Source organism: Hippopotamus amphibius, chromosome X (assembly GCF_030028045.1).
Source record: "Hippopotamus amphibius kiboko isolate mHipAmp2 chromosome X, mHipAmp2.hap2, whole genome shotgun sequence".
In the NCBI taxonomy this organism is placed as follows: Eukaryota; Metazoa; Chordata; class Mammalia; order Artiodactyla; family Hippopotamidae; genus Hippopotamus; species Hippopotamus amphibius.
This window is the reverse complement of record NC_080203.1, coordinates 42,724,889-42,744,767: the sequence shown is the minus strand read 5'-3', so window position 1 is coordinate 42,744,767 and position 19,879 is coordinate 42,724,889. Positions and strand designations below refer to the sequence as shown.

General features: G+C 39.2%; 2 pseudogenes; one reads left to right on the top strand and one right to left on the bottom strand.

Annotated features, from left to right (window-relative positions):
* Positions 1 to 5,143: 5,143 nt before the first annotated feature.
* On the bottom strand, positions 5,144 to 6,232 carry LOC130842539 (snurportin-1-like; annotated as a pseudogene).
* An 8,466-nt stretch (positions 6,233 to 14,698) lies between these two features.
* Positions 14,699 to 15,012, top strand: LOC130842434 (protein BRICK1-like; annotated as a pseudogene).
* Positions 15,013 to 19,879: the final 4,867 nt, after the last annotated feature.

Here is a 19,879-nt window from a genome sequence, read left to right as displayed (position 1 = left end):
TATCATGTTAACAATTAGTGTTTTTTCATTTCAGATTGAAGAACTCTTTTCAGCATTTCTTGTAAGACATGTTTCATGGTGAAAACTTCCTCAGCTTTGTTTGTCTGGGAAAGTCTTTATTTCTCCTTCATTCCTCAAGGACAACATTGACAGGTAGAGTATTCTTGGCTGGCAATTTCTTTCTTTCAACACTTTGAATATATCATTCCACTCTCTACTGGCCTGTACAGTTCCTCCTGAGAACTCCAGTGATTCTTTAATGGATGTTCCTTTGTAGATTACAATCTTTTTACTTCCTGCTTTTAGGATTCTCTATTTGTCTTTGATTTTTGATGGTTTTCTTATAATGTGTCTTGGAGAAGGTCATTTTCAATTGAGATAATGGGGTAATCTAGTAGCTTCGTGAACTTGGACATCCAAATCTCACCCCAAAGGAGCTGGTTTCAGACTGAGATAGGTGTGGGTTTGGTCGATTGATTTTCAAACAGAATACCAAGAATGTCAATGTTATCATGAAAGGTAGGTTTCATTCTGAGGCCTCTTCTCTTGGCAGCCATCTCACTGTGTGCTCACATGACCTTTTCATTGTGCACACATAGTAAAGGAGGAAGAGAGCAACCTCTCTGGTCTCTCTTCTTATAAGGACACTAATCTTATCAGACTAGGGGACTACCCTCATGAGCTCATCTAACTGTAACTACTTCCCAAAGGCCCCATCTCCAAGTACCATCACATTTGGGGGGAAAACAAATATTGTCTATAACAGCAATATTTAGCTAAGTATCACATGAAGTCTTTACATAATGACAACCTCCTAGACTTACCACTAAAAGCAGCTTGCTAAGGAGCATTGGCAATAACAGGCAGCAAAGTATATAATGGGTCTGTTGTACATGCTTTTTAAAAGTGTGGCATTGGTTAAAGAAATGATGAAGAGAACAATGGAACAAAATAAAAAGGGTAATGTGAATCTCATATTAAAAAAAGCAAGATTCCGATTAGCAACAATTAACTCTTCCCACAAGTCATTGCTTATAGTTTCCAGAAGTAAATTTTAAAATCAACTGTCAGGACTTCCCTGGCAGTCCAATGGTCAACACTTTTCCTTCCAGTGCAGGGGGTGCAGGTTTGATCCCTGGTCAGTGAGCTAAGATCCCACATGCCTCGTGGCCAAAAATCCAAACATAAAAACAGAAGCAATATCGTAACAAATTCAATAAAGACTTTAAAATTGGTCCACAGAAAAAAACATCATTTAAAAAATAAAATAAAATCAACTGTCTATATCTATATTTTTACTTATCTGTCTAAAGATATATTCATCTTGGCATGGATGCCTTATAGAGCATTCTGAAGAGTAAACTAGTTGCATAATCATGGATTGGAATGGTTTAACTATTTTTTAAAAACAAAATATTGATACCTAAAAACTCAGTGTTAAACGTCAGTTGTAGCTAAGTCTATGAGCCCAACCTAGAGTAACCTGCAAAAAAAAGAGACTTCGGAGTAGCAGTAACAATAGAAGTAAATAAAATATTGATCAACCAACAATGAAATCATTTTAATGGTGCTGTGAAGAGTCCAATGGAGAAAAGGAATAAGTATAACTTGTTATGTAAAGTGAAATGTTAAATTTTTAAAAATCGAGAAAGAGTCTAATGTGCAACAATTTACCTTTTGCACAACATATATGTGTCTGCCTTAGTACACTCTTTGCACTATTCAGATACACTAATACCCTATGCTAAGTATACTCTGACATCAAAATTTTCAAGAAGGTACAGACCATAGTCTCTAAAATTAAGTAATACAGGAGAGTTAATTGAACAAGCTACAGTCCCCCTGCTTCAATTGGTCTTAAAGCCATAGTTGATACATTATCTTCTTCATTCATTCTAGATTACCCTTGCTCTTGACCAACACTGCAGCTAGTTTAAGTAATTTACCTTTTGGGACAATGCAACATTTTATCTCTGAGGGGTTTGAGCCCTTTGTTGCCTTGCCATTGTCACTGTTATCATCAGGCATGGAACCACTGAAAGACACTCAATGGATCATCTGAGTGACAAACATATTCTTCCTTGCCTCCATTAGGTAACAGAAACCCTAACTTTTCATGATAATCAGAGACAGTTATGCCCACTAGTAGAGTAACTCCTTTCTTTGCCTTCTGCTCTACCAAAATGAGAAGCCTAAAGTGACCAGGTGGTAGTTGTAGTTTCAGGCTAGGTAGAACCCTTAAAGTGTTTAAAGCATCCCCCTTGAGAAGTGGACCTGAGTCTGTAGAAACAAGAAACACAAATTCTGTAAGTGGGTGACTGAGTTGGTTCCCAGACATGTATTCTAGCTATTAGAAATACAATACCATATATCATTTGTTGATATGTAGGTAAATATTATTCACTCTGAAGGACAATATTCCAACAGTGCAAGGTGTTTTCCTCTGTCTGGTGCCTTAGCTGTGCCTTTAACAGGCCATCCAATCAGCTTATTGGACCAGCGAATGCTGAGTTCTATGTTATAGGATCAGTGGATCCTTGTGGTCATGTGCCCACTGTCACACCTCCTTCACCATAAAATGGATCCCTTGAACCAGGCATTTGTAAACTTTGAATCACGATGCCAGCAGAGAAAGCAAGCTAAACTCTTATCTGGAGGTGTCAATTCTGTTAAGGGCAAATCACACCATCCTCCACGGTAGAAAGGTCTGAAATAATCAACTTGCCACCAAGATGGTAGCTGGTTTTGGTGAGTACTCCATGCTTTTGAGCACGTGTATAGCCTCCATCTTTACCATCATGGTTACTCCTCTCATAGGCCCATTGTGCAAACGCTGGGATGGCCAAGGACGGAAGCTGGCTGACATGCACAGGACAAGTAAGAGATAAGGTTGTGCAAAAGCAATATTAGGCACCAAATGTGTCTGCCACACGTGGACTCAAAGTAGTCTCTCCATTCTCTTATCCATGACATCACCTTCAGCAACAGCAGCAAGAATATGTCCTCCATCTCACTTACACACATTACAAATCCAACAAGTCAACCTAATAGGCAGAACTGAATTTACTATCAGAACTCTAACTGCAATTAGTAAGGTAGAATGGAGGTTCAGTTAATCAATCCACAATATCTACTACATTTATTAGAAATTTATGTACTTTTACTCATAAATGCAATTAGTCGATTATTCTGAGTTATCTTTACAAAGTTTGTGTTAAGGTTATCCTAGTTTCATAAAATTAATTGAATCTCTATACAAGTTTGTGTGTATGTTATATCTGAAGTGAGCATTATGGAATATGACTTCTTTTGGGGGGGAGGGGCGGGTATACCTGTTTATTACCTCTAGAATTTTGGTGACCTAAGGGTTGTTTTAAGTCTCATGGCCTAAATTGAGTCAAACAACCTAGATTATTTTAATGCTGGTGACCCAAGGATTGGTTTAAGTCTTTTTCACAGGCTATCTTAGTTCAGGCTTATGGTTTGTTTAACAATTCCATTGTCTCAAAAACAGGCTTGGCTTCAGTCAGCAATATGTGCCAATGACCACACCTGCACTTCTTATGCAGGCATAGTTTTCAGATTTGCTGTAGCTTGTTTTTTTTTCTTTCTTGCTCCCAAATCTCCTATGTTTCTTTAATGTGGATTAACTTGAGGTTGTCAGTCTTCTGTGGAAAAACCACAACATTAAGGTAATCTTTGACCTGAGTGTTTTATTTAAATGAAAAAAGTTTTATAGGGTGTCACACCACTAGTCTAATTTTCCCGTGATACATTTTAATAATTTGAAACATTTCATTGGGTGTCTGTCCTTCCAAAGATCTTTCAATCTTATTTTTTACAGTTTGAGGTTGAAACCCAAACGTGTGCAATTCTTGTACTCTCTATTCTCCTTTATTTTTGTTTGCAAACCAGCTAATTCTTTCTTGAGGTATTCTTGCCACTTGTATTACTCAAAGTTTTCCAGAGAAACAGAACCAATTATATATATATATATATATATATATATATATATATATATAGTAACCAATTTTATATATATATGGAGAGAGAGACAGAGACACAGAGACAGAGGCACAGACACAGAGACAGAAAGAGAGATATTTACTACAGGAACTGACTTAGGTTATTATGGAGGCCAAGAAGTCCCTCTATCTGCCATCTGCAAGCTGGAAAACCAGGAAAGCCAGTGGTATAACTCAGTCTGAGTCTGAAGGCCTAAGAATCGAGGGGCTGATGGTGTAATTCCCAGTCTGAATCCTAAAGCCTGAGAACCAGGAGCACTGATACCCAAGGGCAGGGGAAAATGAGTGTTTCACCAAAGCAGAGAGAATGAACTGCCCTTTCTCCATCTTTTTGTTCTATCCAAGCCTTCAACAGATTGATAGATGCCCACCTACATTGATAAGGATGATCTTCTTTACTCAGTCTACTGATTCAAAGGCTAATCTCTTCTGGAGACTCCCTCACAGACACACCCAGAAATAATGTTATATCGGCTATCTGGGTGTCCCTTAGCCCAATCAAGTTGACACATAAAACTAACCATCACACCAATCAAAGCCAGCAGCTATTGACAAACACTACCATCACTATTACAAACAGTAATAACATTTTGTTTTCTAGCTTCTTCCCCTATATTTCCCCATTACTATTGCTTTCCAATCTCTTCTCTTAGAGTTACAAATTCCCTAATCATCTACGCTGAGTCTACTGTAAGTTACAATTTCACCAAAGATTTTTTCCCGATCTTTATTGGAGTATAATTGCTTTACACTGTTGTGCCAGTTTCTGCTGTAACAACAAAATGAATCAGCTGTATTTATACATATATCCCCATATACCCTCCCTTTTTTTTTTCTTAAGAATTACATATATTTACATTGTGCACCTGGAACACATTTTCACAGGAGTAGCAACTCCAAATCCACATCCAAATCCAAATCCAAAGACCACCCAATCTGGGGACCTCCCCCAACTGTTAAAGCCAGCATTTCAGATAGGAGATAAGCTGTTTCCAGTTGAATAGCTTTGGGAAGTCTGCTCTAAAATGAAATCACCTTGCTCTTGTCACTGTCCTCCTCCCCAGACTTCCTTCTGGGACCAACCACCATCCTGTGACTCCCAAAGAAGACTGCTCTCTCTAGTTCTCCATGAGGCTCCCTGGGTGGTTGGGGATATGGGAAGGGCTCTTCAGCTTGGGGGTAGACAGGTACTCCAACTCATAGCGCCCAATCTCAGAGGCCTTGTGTGTGAGTTTCTCCTTTATGTCCTCCTTCTGGCTCCTCTTGTGCTCAATAATCTGCTGGAGTTGGTACCCAGCATATCCTGGCTTGGTGGTCAGCGGGTCAGCTCATACAGCTATGCCAAGAACATCTGACACCATGTAGAGGTGCAGCCAGTCCACCAAAGGAATGCTTCCAGGGTTATAGTGGGTCTGCTTGTGGTAGAAGATAAGCCCATTCTACCTCAAAGGAGAAATCCATAGACAACACCTTACACAGGCTCTCAGGGGTACAAGGGAAATTCTTTAGCCCCACAAATTTAAAGGGATTGAGCTTGGTTTTCTCTCCCACTCCTTCTTCTTCTGGTAACTTTGAATGCATCCGGTAGAACTGGAAATCAGTCTGGCAGTCATAAAAAGGGTGTCCCCGCCAGCACATCACGTCCAGGACATAGTAGGTCTGGTTCACCTCACTGTAAATGCAGTCCAGAATGGTGTAGTCTTTTGGACTGTGGTTGAGTTTCGCCTATTGCCTCCTGACAGAAGGGAAGAAAACCTGTTGACACAGTAGCCACTTTTGGGGTAGGGACTGGTAGAACCCCTGGAGACCACAATAAGGGCTCTTCTTCCAACAGGGCACACGACCACAATCCATTACTGCCCCAAATCTGAAGGGACATCAATTAACCACTATGAGGACATTAATTGATTAGCATAGCATGTTTGTAACTTCTTGCCAGTGTTAATGTCCATTTCCTCATCGTCTTTCTTTTCTTCTTCTTCATTCTCCATCCCTGTCCAGTCATCTTCAGCCAGTCTTCTGGCATGGTTCACATAATCCAGCCACTTTGATTTCTGCAGTTCCAATAACCTGCAGCACTACTCACTCTGCTCCAAGGAACTGTACCTGGACTTGTACTGGGATAGGTGGGGGTGTGGGGCAGCTGTGCTGTTCAGATCTTGAGACACAGAAAAGCTACTAGCCAGGGCTTGACTCAGCTCTTCCATCTTCCCCAAGGATTAAATATGTGTCTCAGGGAACTCCCTGGTGGTCCAGTGGTTGGGACTCTGTGCTTTCACTGCCAAGGGCCCGGGTTCAATCCCTGGTCGGGGAACAGGCCAGGCCGAGGTGACAATTCCACGTGCAGCTACCAACGCCTCCCCTCCCTCTTGAGCCTCCCTCCCACCCTCCTTATCCCACCCCTCTAGGTCATCATCAATCACTGAGTTGATCTCCCTGTGTTATGCAGCAGCTTCCCACTAGCTATCACTAAACTTTTGCCACTGAAAAATCCTAGCACAAAACCACTTAGCTAATGTCATATTTCAGGTTTTTGTTGTGGCAATACTCCACTTTCAGTACCAGTTTTCTGTATTAATCAGGACATGTTAAATTAGGCTATCGTAACAGTCCTACAATCTCAGTAGTTCAACATAACAAAAGCATGCTTCTGACTCACACAAATTACATTGTGGATTCAGATAACTCTCCGGAGTATCTTCCCTCTATATGGTGACTGAGTAATCAGGCTTCTTCAAGTTTGAGAAGCTCTAGCATCTCAACACAAGGCATCTTCAGTTGCTGCAGCTAGGAAAGAGAGGTGGCAAGAGAGTTGCGCGTTAGCACTTAAGTGTTTTTACTTGGAAACAAAAGATATCACTCCTGTTCACAGCCCCTTGGCCAGAACTAGTTAGGTAGCCATTACCAATTACAAGAACACTAGGAAATACACCCTTGCAATGTGCATAAAATAGAAGAGAACCAGGTATTTTTGAACCTTAGTAATGTATACCTCAGATACTACTGGAAGTAGTATAGGTTATAGGTAAACAGCACACCTGGAGTCACACAACTTAAATTCAAGCCTTAGCTTTGCTATTTGCCACCTGACAAATGGCTTAAACCCTGAGGCTTAATATGGATAATAATACCTATCTAATTAAATACTTATCTTAAATGATATTATGCTTGTACAATGCATTCAATTAAGAAGCATTCAATTAATTGTTCTATATGCTGCATGGTGCATAATGACATTGTGATCCATTAAGCTGTGATTATGACCAGTAAAATCTGCTGCAGATAATCTCACGGACATCATGGCAGTAACACTTGTAACATATATATTGCTACAGTTCTCCGTCATTTACCATTTTTTAAGCTCTTTATTGGAATGTAATTGCTTTACACCGCTGTGCCAGTTTTTGCTGTACAACAAAGTGAATCAGCTGTATTTATACATATATTTCCATATCCCCTCCCTCCCGTGACTCCCTCCCACCTTCCCTATCCCAGCCCTCTAAGTCATCACCCATCATCAAGTTGATCTCCCTGTGTTATGCAGCAGCTTTCTACTAGCTATCTATTTTACATTTGGTAGTGTATATATGTCAATGCTACTCTCTCACTAGTTTTTGACAGACTGGGAAAATGTTGACACTGTTGTAGTCCCCACAATAGATTAGAGTGAAAACCATGATGATAGTAATGTGTTGACAGGAAGAAAATTAATGTGACAGATGCTATTTCATTTTGCTAAAACATCATAAATTTTGTAGAACAGTGGTCATTTACCATAATCAGGAGCTACTCCAAAATTACAAGCTGAAATAGAAATTTGAAAAGGAAACACATAGCAAAAGCAAGTAAATGAACCTAAAGAGCTTCTCCAAAGAGCTGTTCGTAACATCTTTTAATCTGGCTTCTGCAAATGCTATATTATCATACCTCCTAAGTAATTTTATCCAACCTTTATCTGTCATCAATGAAGATTTTTTAGTAAATACAATTTCATAACTCATATTATTGGAATGATGTTTGGCCCTTCTAAAGAAAGACGTGTATATTACAAATAGAAATTTTTCTAAGAAATTACTCTAAATTAAATATATGTTTTATGCTCATGGCACTAAATACTCAGGGTTTACGCAAAATATTATTTTTTCTACTTTTAGGTGATAAGTTTATTATAAGTTTTAAGCTTATAATAAATGATAATGAAAATATGTTTTTCAACTGATATATCCATATTAAATTAAAAGTTTTCAAATTTGTATATTTTTTCAATCTGTGACTAAATGTTCTTCCAGAATTATAAAATTAGCATGTGTTCACTGAAAACTATGAAATTAAATAATATAATGATCTTATTAAAAATATATATATATATTATTTCACACACACAAACACACACACACACTCACACACACATACCCCTTATTCTTCTTCACCTGCAAACTCCAGATAACCTTCTATGTATTATTCCACACTTTTCTCATACTCACTGTGTGTGTGTATTTCGCTTAATATGTCATGAATATTTCTGCATCACTAACATATATATAAATTATTCTTCCTTTAAAAGTTGAAAAAATGTTCTATTATAAATGTATGACAATTTGTTCAAGCTTCCACCCATAGGTGGACATTTGATTAGTTTCTAGTATTTTGCCATTATAGGCAAGGCTTCAGTAAGCATTCTTTGCTAATATACTATATCAATAAATCACATGCATCTCACAGTGACAGAAGGAGGGAGAGAATAAGAGAATTACATTTCTCTTGATAACTGAATCTGAATCTGAAGTGAAAAATACCAAAACGATTTATAGACAATGCCTTAGAAAGGGGCCTAGGAGTAGGGTCACAGGGCAATTACATCTTATTTTACAGATTTCCCCTACTATTTCCTTATCTAGAACATATACTACTTTTGTAGTCAGAAAAGTAAATGAAATTTAAAATTTGAAGATATGCAGAAATTATTCCTTCTGTAACTTATTAACAAAATAATGATATAGACAGTGTGAGCATAGAAGGATGTTAAATATGCTGTGGAGTTCTTAAAATTATGTTCAAATAGTTTATTAAAAATGTATCACGGGCTTCCCTGGTAGCGCAGTGGTTAAGAATCCGCCTGCCAATGCAGGGGACACGGGTTCGATCCCTGGTCGGGGAAGATCCCGCATGCCGCGGAGCAACTAATCCCCTGTGCCACAACTACTGAGCCTGCGCTCTAGAGCCCATGAGCCACAACTACTGAGCCAATGCACTGCAACTCCTGGAGCCCAAGCGCCTAGAGCCCGTGTTCCACAACAAGAGAAACCACTGCAATGAGAAACCCACGAACTGCAACAAAGAGGAGCCCCGGCTCACCACAACTAGAGAAAGCCTATGCGCAGAAATGAAGACCCAAACGCAGCCAAAAATAAATAAATAAATAATAAAATAAATCTTTTTTAAAAATGTATCAATAATGCATTAGGGTCCTAGGGCTGCCATAACAAAACACCACAGACCAGGTAACTTAGAACAAGAGGAATTTATTCTCTCATAGTTATGGAGGCTAGATGTTCAAAATGAAATTGCTGGTAGGTCCATGCTCTCTCTAAAGGCTCTGGGGGAGGAATTCTTCCTTGCCTTTTCTAGCTTCTGGTGGTTACTGGCAATTCTTGGTGTTCCTTGGCTTGTAGATGCATCACTCCAATCTCTGCCTCTGTCTTCACATGGCATTCTCCCCTCTGTGTCTGTCTTTCCATGGTATCCTCCTCTCTTTCTCTCTGTCTCTGCATCTCTTCTCTTCTCTTCTTATAAGGACACTGGTCATATTGGATTAGGGTCTGTCCTAGTCCAGTTTAATCTCATCTTTCCAGACAAGGTAAGAACCTCACAACATTTCAGCTCCATTTACATCCTCCTACCTTATGTGCTGTTATGGTGTATTTTAATTACACATATATTTTAAACTCCAAAAGATATTATTGTTGTTGTTTTGAATAGCCAACATTCATGTAGATTTACCCTTTTTGGTGTTCTTCATTCCTTCTTGAATTACCCAGTTTCCATTTGGGGTCATTTTCCTTTTGCCTAAATTACTCGCTTTAGTATTTCTTTTAATGCATGTCTAGGAAGCCCTAACTCCCAACTTTTCAATCACCTGTACATCTGTTTTTATGGTTTGTTTCCTTGATTTTTGGTCATTTGGCCCTGTTTCTTAGCATATCTGGTAATTTTTTATTGAATGCTGGACTTTGTGTATGAAAAATTGTGTTGGTTCTGGATGATGTTATCTTCCTCTGAAGAAGACAATTTTTTTTTTCTGAACAACAGACAGAATGAAAGTCGATCATCTTGGGGCTTCCCTGGTGGCGCAGTAGTTAAGAATCCACCTGCCAATGCAGGGGACACGAGTTTGAGCCCTGGTCCGGAAAGATCCCACATGCCGCAGAGCAACTAAGCCTGGGCGCCACAACTACTGAGCCTGTGCTCTAGAGCCTGCAAGCCACAACTACTGAGCCTGTGTGCCACAACTACTGAAGCCTGTGCGCCTAGAGCCCCTGCTCCACAATGTGAGAAGCCACCACACAATGAAGCCCGCACACCACAACAAAGAGTAGTCCCCACTCTCCAAAACTAGAGAAAGCCTGCACACAGCAACGAAGACCCAACACAGCCAATAAATAAAAAATAAAATTAAAAAAAAAGAAAAAAGAAAGCCAATCATCTCGATGCAGTTGAGGCTGGTCTATTGTCAGTTTAACCTTACTCATGGTGTAACCCTTCCTGGGGCTCAACTAAAAACCTAGGCTATTTACTATGGTCCCTGGAGATCCCTGAATTCCTATTTTTTTCACTCCCAGCACTGTGATATTGCTGAATCTGTACAGCTTTGTAGCATCTTGTAGCAGTTTAATGCTTGGTGTCTTTGACTCTCGCCCTGAACAGACACAAGTTAAAAATCAGCTAATGCCTCAAGTGGAAATTTCATGCAGAATGTTGATCACACTTCTTTGCAGCTACCCTTTTCTTCCCCAGGCAACTTGCCCATTCATGTCCCAGCTACCTGATAGCTGTGACCTCCAGTTTTGGTGTTCTTAGCTCAGCAAGAGTGCTGCAGGCTCTAGTTGTTGCTTTTTGTTTCTCCTTTAAGCCACACACTCTATGAATTGAATAATTCTTTGAGGGGAGAAAAGTAGCAGCAAATGGAAGACTCATCTCAATGTTTTCCGTACACTACAATTTGTCCTCTCATGTCCTGGCTGCCTTGGTTCTCTCTAATGTCTCCAAAGAGCTTTGTAAAAACCTTTGTCAAGCATTTATAGTTACTGTCAGCAGTAGAATTAATTTGGTACCAGCTCCTCCACTGTAGCTGAAAACAAAAGCCTGACACATGATTTCCAAGTTATAATTTTTATATTCAAAATAATGTCACTGTGCTAGAGACACCTTCCTATAGTACAGAGAAAAAGAGAGATATCTTCTGGCTGTGTCATGGTATTGAGAATTTAGATCAGTCCCATAATATGGGAGGAGAAAATGCATAAAAGATACATGAGCAGTCTGGCCATATTCCAGTGAATCTCAGTATCCTTGAGACTGGACCTTCCCTACAGTTCAGTTAATATGGTCTTCCTCCTGTTCCTCTGGCCTAACTAGTGTCCAACAACTTGGAGGTGAGACAAAATGGCAGCCAATGAATAACCAATTGTGATGCTTCAAAAAATTTTGTGTAATTTTAATGGGCATTTTCTTGACTACTAAAAATATTAGGATACTTTTCTTATGATTATTTTTTTCTTTTCTTTCCTTTATTTTGGTTTTTGTTTGTTTGTTTGTTTTTGGTTTTAGCTGCACCATGTGGCTTGAGGGATCTTTGGATCTTTGGTTCCCCAAGCAGGGATCAAATCCATGCCCCCTGCAGTGGAAGCGCCAGAGTCTTAACCACTGGACCACCAGGGAAGTCCTTCATTTATTTCTTAACACATCTTCTAGCTTGTGTTATATACTACACATTAAATTATGAAACATCTTTTTACTGACCATTTGCTCTTTAAGAATTATTATCTATACCATATAAATAGTATAAACTTTCAAACACGCTACATCCCAGACCTTCTAGGTATACTATTATTTAAATCTCATAACAACCTTGATAGGTAGGTGCTCCACTCCATTTTAATTTTATTTATTTGTTTGTTTATTGGCCACACTGCACAGCTTGTGGGAACTTAGCTCCTGCCCAGGGATTGAACCCAGGCCCTCAGCAGTGAGAGGGAGGAGTCGTAACCACTGGACCACCAGGGAATTCCCTTCACTCATTTTTTAAAAGGAGGGATCGGATTTAGAAACTTTAGGTAGCTTGGTCAAGATCAAACTACTAGTAAGTAGGAGAATGAGAATTCAAATTTGTATTAATCTAATTAAAAGCTAGCTTTCCATTTCTAGTAGTTAAACTAGGAGCAAACTATAGATAAAGAACATACATATATTGTTGCTGATGCTTGTCTTCTGAGACCTGGTAGGGAAGAAAGTGAAACATCTCTAACCAAAGAGAAATTATGAGTTACAATTTCTCATCATTCTTTAGAATATAGGCTACTTTTAAAAAGGATAAGCGTACAAGAAATAATTTCAACGCCTAGGGGTACCACCAAAGACACTGGGTCTTCCAGAAAACTGTGCCTAGTCAGAGAAGGAATAGCATGACTTTAACCATGTGTCAGATGTTACAACAGCACCAGCACAGACTAGTGATATGAATTTTTTCCAAGCTGTTTAAGAGAGAAAAGCATTAAGATTTCTATCTTATGAAGGCAGCCAAGTCCATCCTGGTTTTTATGAAAATTAGCAAAATATTCAAGGTCCAGGCTATCCAAGCACATTGAGGACCACCAGATATTCAGGATCTGAACAACTTTACATCAAAAATGACCAGAGATTCAAAGGCTGGTTTGTTAAGGCACAGTAATTCACCTTATAAATTGTATAGCTAGAGCGAGCTTTACACTTTAATTTCAAAACTAATAGCAACACCTAAATACAGAAAGCTATGTCATAATCAAATTGCATCAGCCAGCATTATGTCTAAGTCCTACACATTTCAAATATTTTAGGGAACAACCTAGTGATTAAAGGGGAAAAAATCTCATTACAATACCACATTTGTTTAATGGAGTCCTTACCAAAGACCAGGGCTCATTTCCAAGTCACATTAACTTTCAAAACAGTATTTTTTAGAAACTGGAGAAAAAGAGTGGTTAAACAAGACAGAAAGATTATTTTACTCTTAAATTAAAAAGCCTCAATAGGGCTTCCCTGGTGGTGCAGTGGTTAAGAATCCACCAGCATGCAGGGGACGTGGGTTAGATCCCTGGTCCAGAGAGATACCACGTGCTACGGAGCAACTAAGCCCATGCTCCACAACTACTGAGTCTGTGCTCTAGAGCCCACGAGCCACAACAACTGAGCCCACACACCACAGCTACTGAAGCCCACGGGCCTAGAGCCTGTGCTTTGCAACAAGAGCAGCCACGGCAATAAGAAAGCCTGTGCACTGCAATGAAGAGTAGCCCCCACTCTCTGCAACTACAGAAAGCCCACGCACAGCATGAAGATCCAACACAGCCAATAATAAATTAATTAGTAAATAAATAAATAAATATTAAAAAAAAAACTAAACTAAAGTTTAGGGGATTATATTATTAAAAAAAAGTAAGCCTGGATATATAAGCAAGTGAGGGCTAGTATGCTGGTATCATGAAGTTATCAGGGTATTCCATTGTGTGATTACACCACAATTTATTTATTCATTCTCCTAATATAAATATGTGGGCTGTTTCCAGTTAGGAGTTATTATGAATAATGGTACTGAACATTTTTTATATATCTTCTAGTACAGCTACTAAAGTTTCTTTAGGCCAGTGGTTCTCACCTGGGAAGTGTTGATGGTCACGGTGATTGGGGAGTACAACTGGCATTCAGAGAGTTAGGGCCAGATGTTAAACATATTATAATGTCTAGTATTACCCGGTACAAACAAAAATCGTTCCCCCACGAAATATTAATACCATCTTCTCCTTTGACAAACACTAGTCTTGGGTATACACAAAGGAGAATTGATGGATCATATGGTATGCACGTGTTCAACTTTACAGCTAGTTGAACAAATTTACACTCCCACCAGGGGTTTATTGCTCGACAACCTTTACAACACTTGACATTCTTAGGCTTTTTATTTTGCCAAGCAAGCGGGTATATAATCATTCCTTCTGTAATTGCTTTTGTCCTCTTGAAGTTCCTGAGGAAGGATCCCTAAACGCTGCTGCTGAAGCTGTCCTTATTGCAGATGAAGTGGAGCACATTTTCTGTGAGTTCGAGGATCAGCAGAACATCGCTTAAGAGAAGCTATCAGAGATGATAACGATGCCTTAAATGAAGAGGTTCAATATTCCAAGATGAAGATGGCAAAGAATACAATGGGGAAAATGAATAAGGAGGAGGAGAAGGAAAAGCAGATTCTTCAAAGTACACATTCAAGAAAATTAAGATACAATCCAGGTCATCAAAGAAAATGTTTGTAAATCATATATCTGATAAGGGACTTGTATCTAGAACATGCAAAATATATAAAGGTCTCTTAGTACTCAATAATCAAGAGACAAATAACTAGATTTAAAAATAGGCAAAGGAGAGCCATGGCAGGACAAGAGGATCCGGTGCAGTGAGAGATTCACCAGGACTGGGCAAACCGGGAGTACATTGAGTTCATCACCAGCAGCATCAAGAAAATCGCAGACTTTCTCAACTCATTCGATATGTCTTGTCGCTCAAGACTTGCAACATTAAACGAGAAACTGACAGCTCTCGAAAGGAGAATAGAGTACATTGAAGCAAGGGTGACAAAAGGTGAGACCCTCACCTAGAATTGTGCCATGCTGCTGCTGGGAAGTTGCTTTTACAAAATGCAGACCCTCGTGGGAAAGGCCCCAGCAGTCTTCAGCTCCTTCCTCTCTCCTTAAAGAACAACAGGGCTGGAATGTTCCTGGTTGTGCAGTGGTTAAGAATCTGCCTGCCAATGCAGGGGACACAGGTTCGATCCCTAGCCCGGGAAGGTCCCACATGCCATGGAGTAACTAAGCCCGTGCGCCACAACTAATGAGCACATGTCTCACAACTACTGAAGCCTGTCCACCCTAGAACCTGCGCTCCACAACAAGAGAAGCCACTGCAATGAGAAGCCAGTGCACTGCAATGAAGAGTAGCCTCCGCTTGCCACAACTAGAGAAAGCCTGCAGGCTGCAATGAAGACCCAACGCAGCCCCTGTCAAAAAATAACAAATAAATAAATAAATAAAATAAAATAAAATAAAAAGCAGAAGTCAAATTATAAAAAAAAAAAAAAAACAGGGCTTATTCTTGTTTTTCTTTTTTTTCCACACATGTGGCCTTTGGGCTTTGCCATGCACACCTAGCAGTGTGATGTGGTGTGTGGGGAGGAGTCCAGGAGAACTCTTGGAAGCAACATTAGGCATTTTACCTCTTCGGTAATATTTTCTAGAACCACTTGTCAACATATTTGAGGCACTAAAAGCCAAAAGCCTGGGACTTTGTCAAGGTCCTCCCTACCTCTCTCTTTCTCTCTCTCTCTCTCAGCCTTTCCTTATAGCTCTCATTGCCTCTGCAGTGGTTCTGTAAATAGTCTTTGTCTCCTCCCCACCTTTGGCTGAGGGTGGGAAGCAGTCCTGGCTGAGGTGCCCTGGCGAGGTGGTTGCCAGAGGATGCTGTTGCTAGCCCACCAGTTTCTTGTCCTTCTGCGGAGGCCAAGGCCAGGCCCCCACTTGGCCTGAAAAGGGACATTTTCAGAGTTTTCTTTCTGTCATTTGGGGTGTCTTTACCTCTCATATTTCCCTAATAAACTCCTCACCTTTAATTGACTGCTGTGATTGTGGTGGAGAGAGGAGCTAGAGATGGGGCTCACCTATTCCACAGAAATCTGATGTGTGGGATTCTTATTCTAACAGAAAACTTTCAGATGTAGCTGTTTGATCAAAGCCTAGGTGGCTTGCCAGCTGGAGCCCCCATATTTGGACTTGGAGCTAATTCATCCTGGGATCATTTGGTCATTCAACAGACATTTACCAAGTACTTACTATGTAGGCACTTTATACTCAAATAAAATATAACAGTGTTGAGTCAGGGGAAAAAATTTAAAAAGAAATAAAAATAGGCAAAGGAAAAAGAAAAAAATTTAAGTAAAAAAAATAAAAATAAAGGATCTGAATTGACATTCCTCCAAAGAAGATATAAAAATGGCCAATAAGCACAATGAAAAGAAGCTAAAAATCATTAGTCGTTACAGAAATACAAATCAAAACCACAATGAGATATCACTTCACATCCACTAAGATAAAATAAGATAAACAAAGGTGGACAATAGCAAATGTTGGCAAGGTTGCAGAAAAATTGAAACTCTTGTATATTGCTGGCGGGAATGCAAAATAGCACACCACTTTGGAATATAGTTTGACAGCTCCTCAAAAAGTTAAACATAGAATTGCCATATGAGGGACTTCCCTGGTGGCACAGCAGTTAAGAATCCGCCTGCCAATGCAGGGGACATGGGTTCAATCCCTGGTCCAGGAAGATCCCACATGCCTGGGAGCAACTAAGCCCGTGTGCCACAACTACGGAGCCTGTACTCTCAAGCCCGTGAGCCACAACTACTGAGCCCGAGTGCTGCAACTACTGAAGCCCACGTGCTTAGAGCCTGTGCTCCGCAACAAGAGAAGCCACTGCAGTGAGAAGCCTGTACACCACAACGAAGTGTAGCCCACGCTCACCGCAATTAGAGAAAGCCCCTGTGCAGCAATGAAGACCCAACACAGCCAAAAATAAATATATAAATAACAAAATTAAGTTTACAAAAAAGAAAAAAAAAGAATTGCCATATAAGCCATCAATTGCAGTCCTAGGTATCCATACCAGAGATTTGAGAACATAGGTCCGCACAAAATCTCATTCACCTAATATCACTGCAGCCTTACAAATAGTAGCAAAAAGTGAACACATCCCAAATGTCCATTAGCTGATGAACTGATGAACATAACGTGGTATATCCATTAAAAATGAAAGTCATCAAACAAAAAAAAAAATAAATGAAGTATGCTATAACATGGATGAAACTTAAATGAAGGTACTTAGACACAATGTACATTTCCATTTATATGAAATGTCTAGAATAGGCAAATCCATAGTGACAGAAAGTAGATTACCAGTTGCCAGCGGCTGAGGCAGGGAGTTGGAATCAGGGGTGGCTGCTAGTTTATATAGAGCTCCTCTATGGCATGATAAAACGTTCTAAAATTAGATTGTGGCAATGGTTGTACAACTCTTTAAGTATACTAAAAGCAATCGAATTCCCCACTTTAGATGAATGAATTGTGTGTTTTGTGAATTATATTTCAATAAAGTTGTTATTTTAATAATAAACTAACACAAACATCTTCAGATAAATAGCTTACTGAGAACCAACTTTCTGACCCAGCTCTATTTCATGTAAGGCAACCCAGCATACACACTGGCGTTTGGATTTCGAAAATGTCATCAAATTCTAGCCACACATTTCGACAAACAAAAATTCTTGAGAGGAGGAATATAAACATTGAAGCATGCTAAATACATGACGTTAGGATGACCAATGAAGATAAATGGGAATAAATTAATCTGTAGAATACTGAGAGTTTACGGGCAGTCCCCCTTTAATAATCAGAGAAACAGAGAACTAATAAATGGAAAATGACCAAATCCACATTCTAAAATCCAAGTCTCCTACAGATACATAATATTGAGACTCAGAAGAAAAGCTAACACACAGATATTTATGAAAAATAGTAGGATTTGAACGAACAGAAGAGAAGGGAGGACAGCAGCAATCATTTATTGTGCATCTAATATGCGCTCAGGATAAACAAAGGAATGCAGACAAATATGAACATTTGTTTGAGATACTGAGGGGCAAGGGAGTCTAAAACCATTGTTATGGTGAGCCTGTGTTAGAGACTTCTGTTTAGACACATTCGACAAATAAATCAAAACAGCTTTGCCATCTGATAGAAAGGTAACACAGGAACATCCCTGATTCCAATGAGGTAGGGGGTATTATAATCTGTGCAGATACATCCTTGTACATAGAGGCAATTTAGTTAATAAAATCATCAAAAGCAGCATTCAAAGGGAAAGATACTGGAAAGGGCAGCATTGAACTGGAGGTTGTAGTTCTTAGGTTGCCAGGCAGCCACCCTGAGGCCCTCTTTTGTTACCGTGGTGATGTTTGGAGAGCTTACCTAAATACTCTTTGAAATAGCATCTGAACTCTACACATCCTTTCAGCACCAATTAGTCATGACACTTGTTTTTCATCCTCCCCCCACATCTTTACCCATACTGTCATCATCTTAGGAATTTGATGAACCTACAAGAGTATCTCCAATGCCCAATGCACACGGCCAGGGAATGATGCTGATTTATCTACCCAAGGCAAATGAATGAAAGAATAGTTAAATGAATGAGAAGATCAAACAAGATTATTCAAATAAAAATAACCAAAATAACCAGGACAAGATTATTCAATAAAAATCGATATATTGAGGAGATAATCCAGGATCTGTGCAACTTTATGACACGGAAAGGACATTGGCTTGATAAGCAGGAGTCTTGGCTAATAGCTCTGATGCTCTGTCACTTACCACTGTGTGATCTTGGTAACATGAGTCCCGTTTTCTGGCCCTCAGTTTCTTCATTTGTAATAAAAGAGGCTTGAACTATAGCAACCGTTTTTTTAAATTTTCTGGTCACAGTCTATAGTTAGAAAAACATTTTACATCATGACCCAGTATAACACATATACATACCAACATATCTGAAACAAAAATTTTATGAAGCAATCCTTACCGTGACTATGTGTGAGGCACTCTGACATTTTCTTTTCTAAACTTTTTCATATTTTTAGTTGCTGGTTGTGACCCAATAAATTGACTTTATGACCTCGTAAACGCCTCACAGCCCACAGTTTGAAGAACACTGAACTAGTTAGCGGGTGTCTAATGGCTCCCTGTTGTTCTAGCATTCTATGATCTTATGTTATGCCTGTATCTTCTTTTTAGAATAATAATAATTGCTAGCATTTACTAAACTCAGTATGTGCCAAACACAGTTTTAAGCACTTTATGAACTAACAATTTTTCAACAACTGTGAATACATTCATTAGTCCAATTTTAAAGAAGAGGAAAATCAATGTGGCAGATATCTGGACTAAATTTAGTGGACTACCAACGTAAACTTCATGTTGTATTTAAAGTGTTTTTAATATCTCAGAACATCATCATTTCATGAAATATAAGTAGTATAGCGCCTGCTTTTACTATTTTAAACTCTGGAGAACACTATAACAAATTGTCCAGATCTGGGGGGAGAGAAAAAAATCAATAAGCTAAATGATACTTATTACTGGCACTAAAAGTCATTTCTCTTAGTTACTCTATTACTGTGTAATTAATCCAAAAACAGGTGCTTATAATGCCTTCAGAGAACACTCTTACAGAGGTGTGATAACTACTTAGGTAGACACCTTAATTCTTTAGGAAGATGCATTATCAGCAGATTGTATTCTCATAGTTAGTGTACAACTTTATTATGTGTAGTATTTTTAAAACAAACATGGGTGCTATTTCTTCCCAATTCCAGTAATATTCAACTACTGAGCACCACGGCCAATATTCATCTTTTATGAACTAGACTCGGAATATAATGATACAATACTGTTGTGTATAAATTCCAGTGAGTATACAGTTTGGGCGGGGGGTGATGGAACAGATTT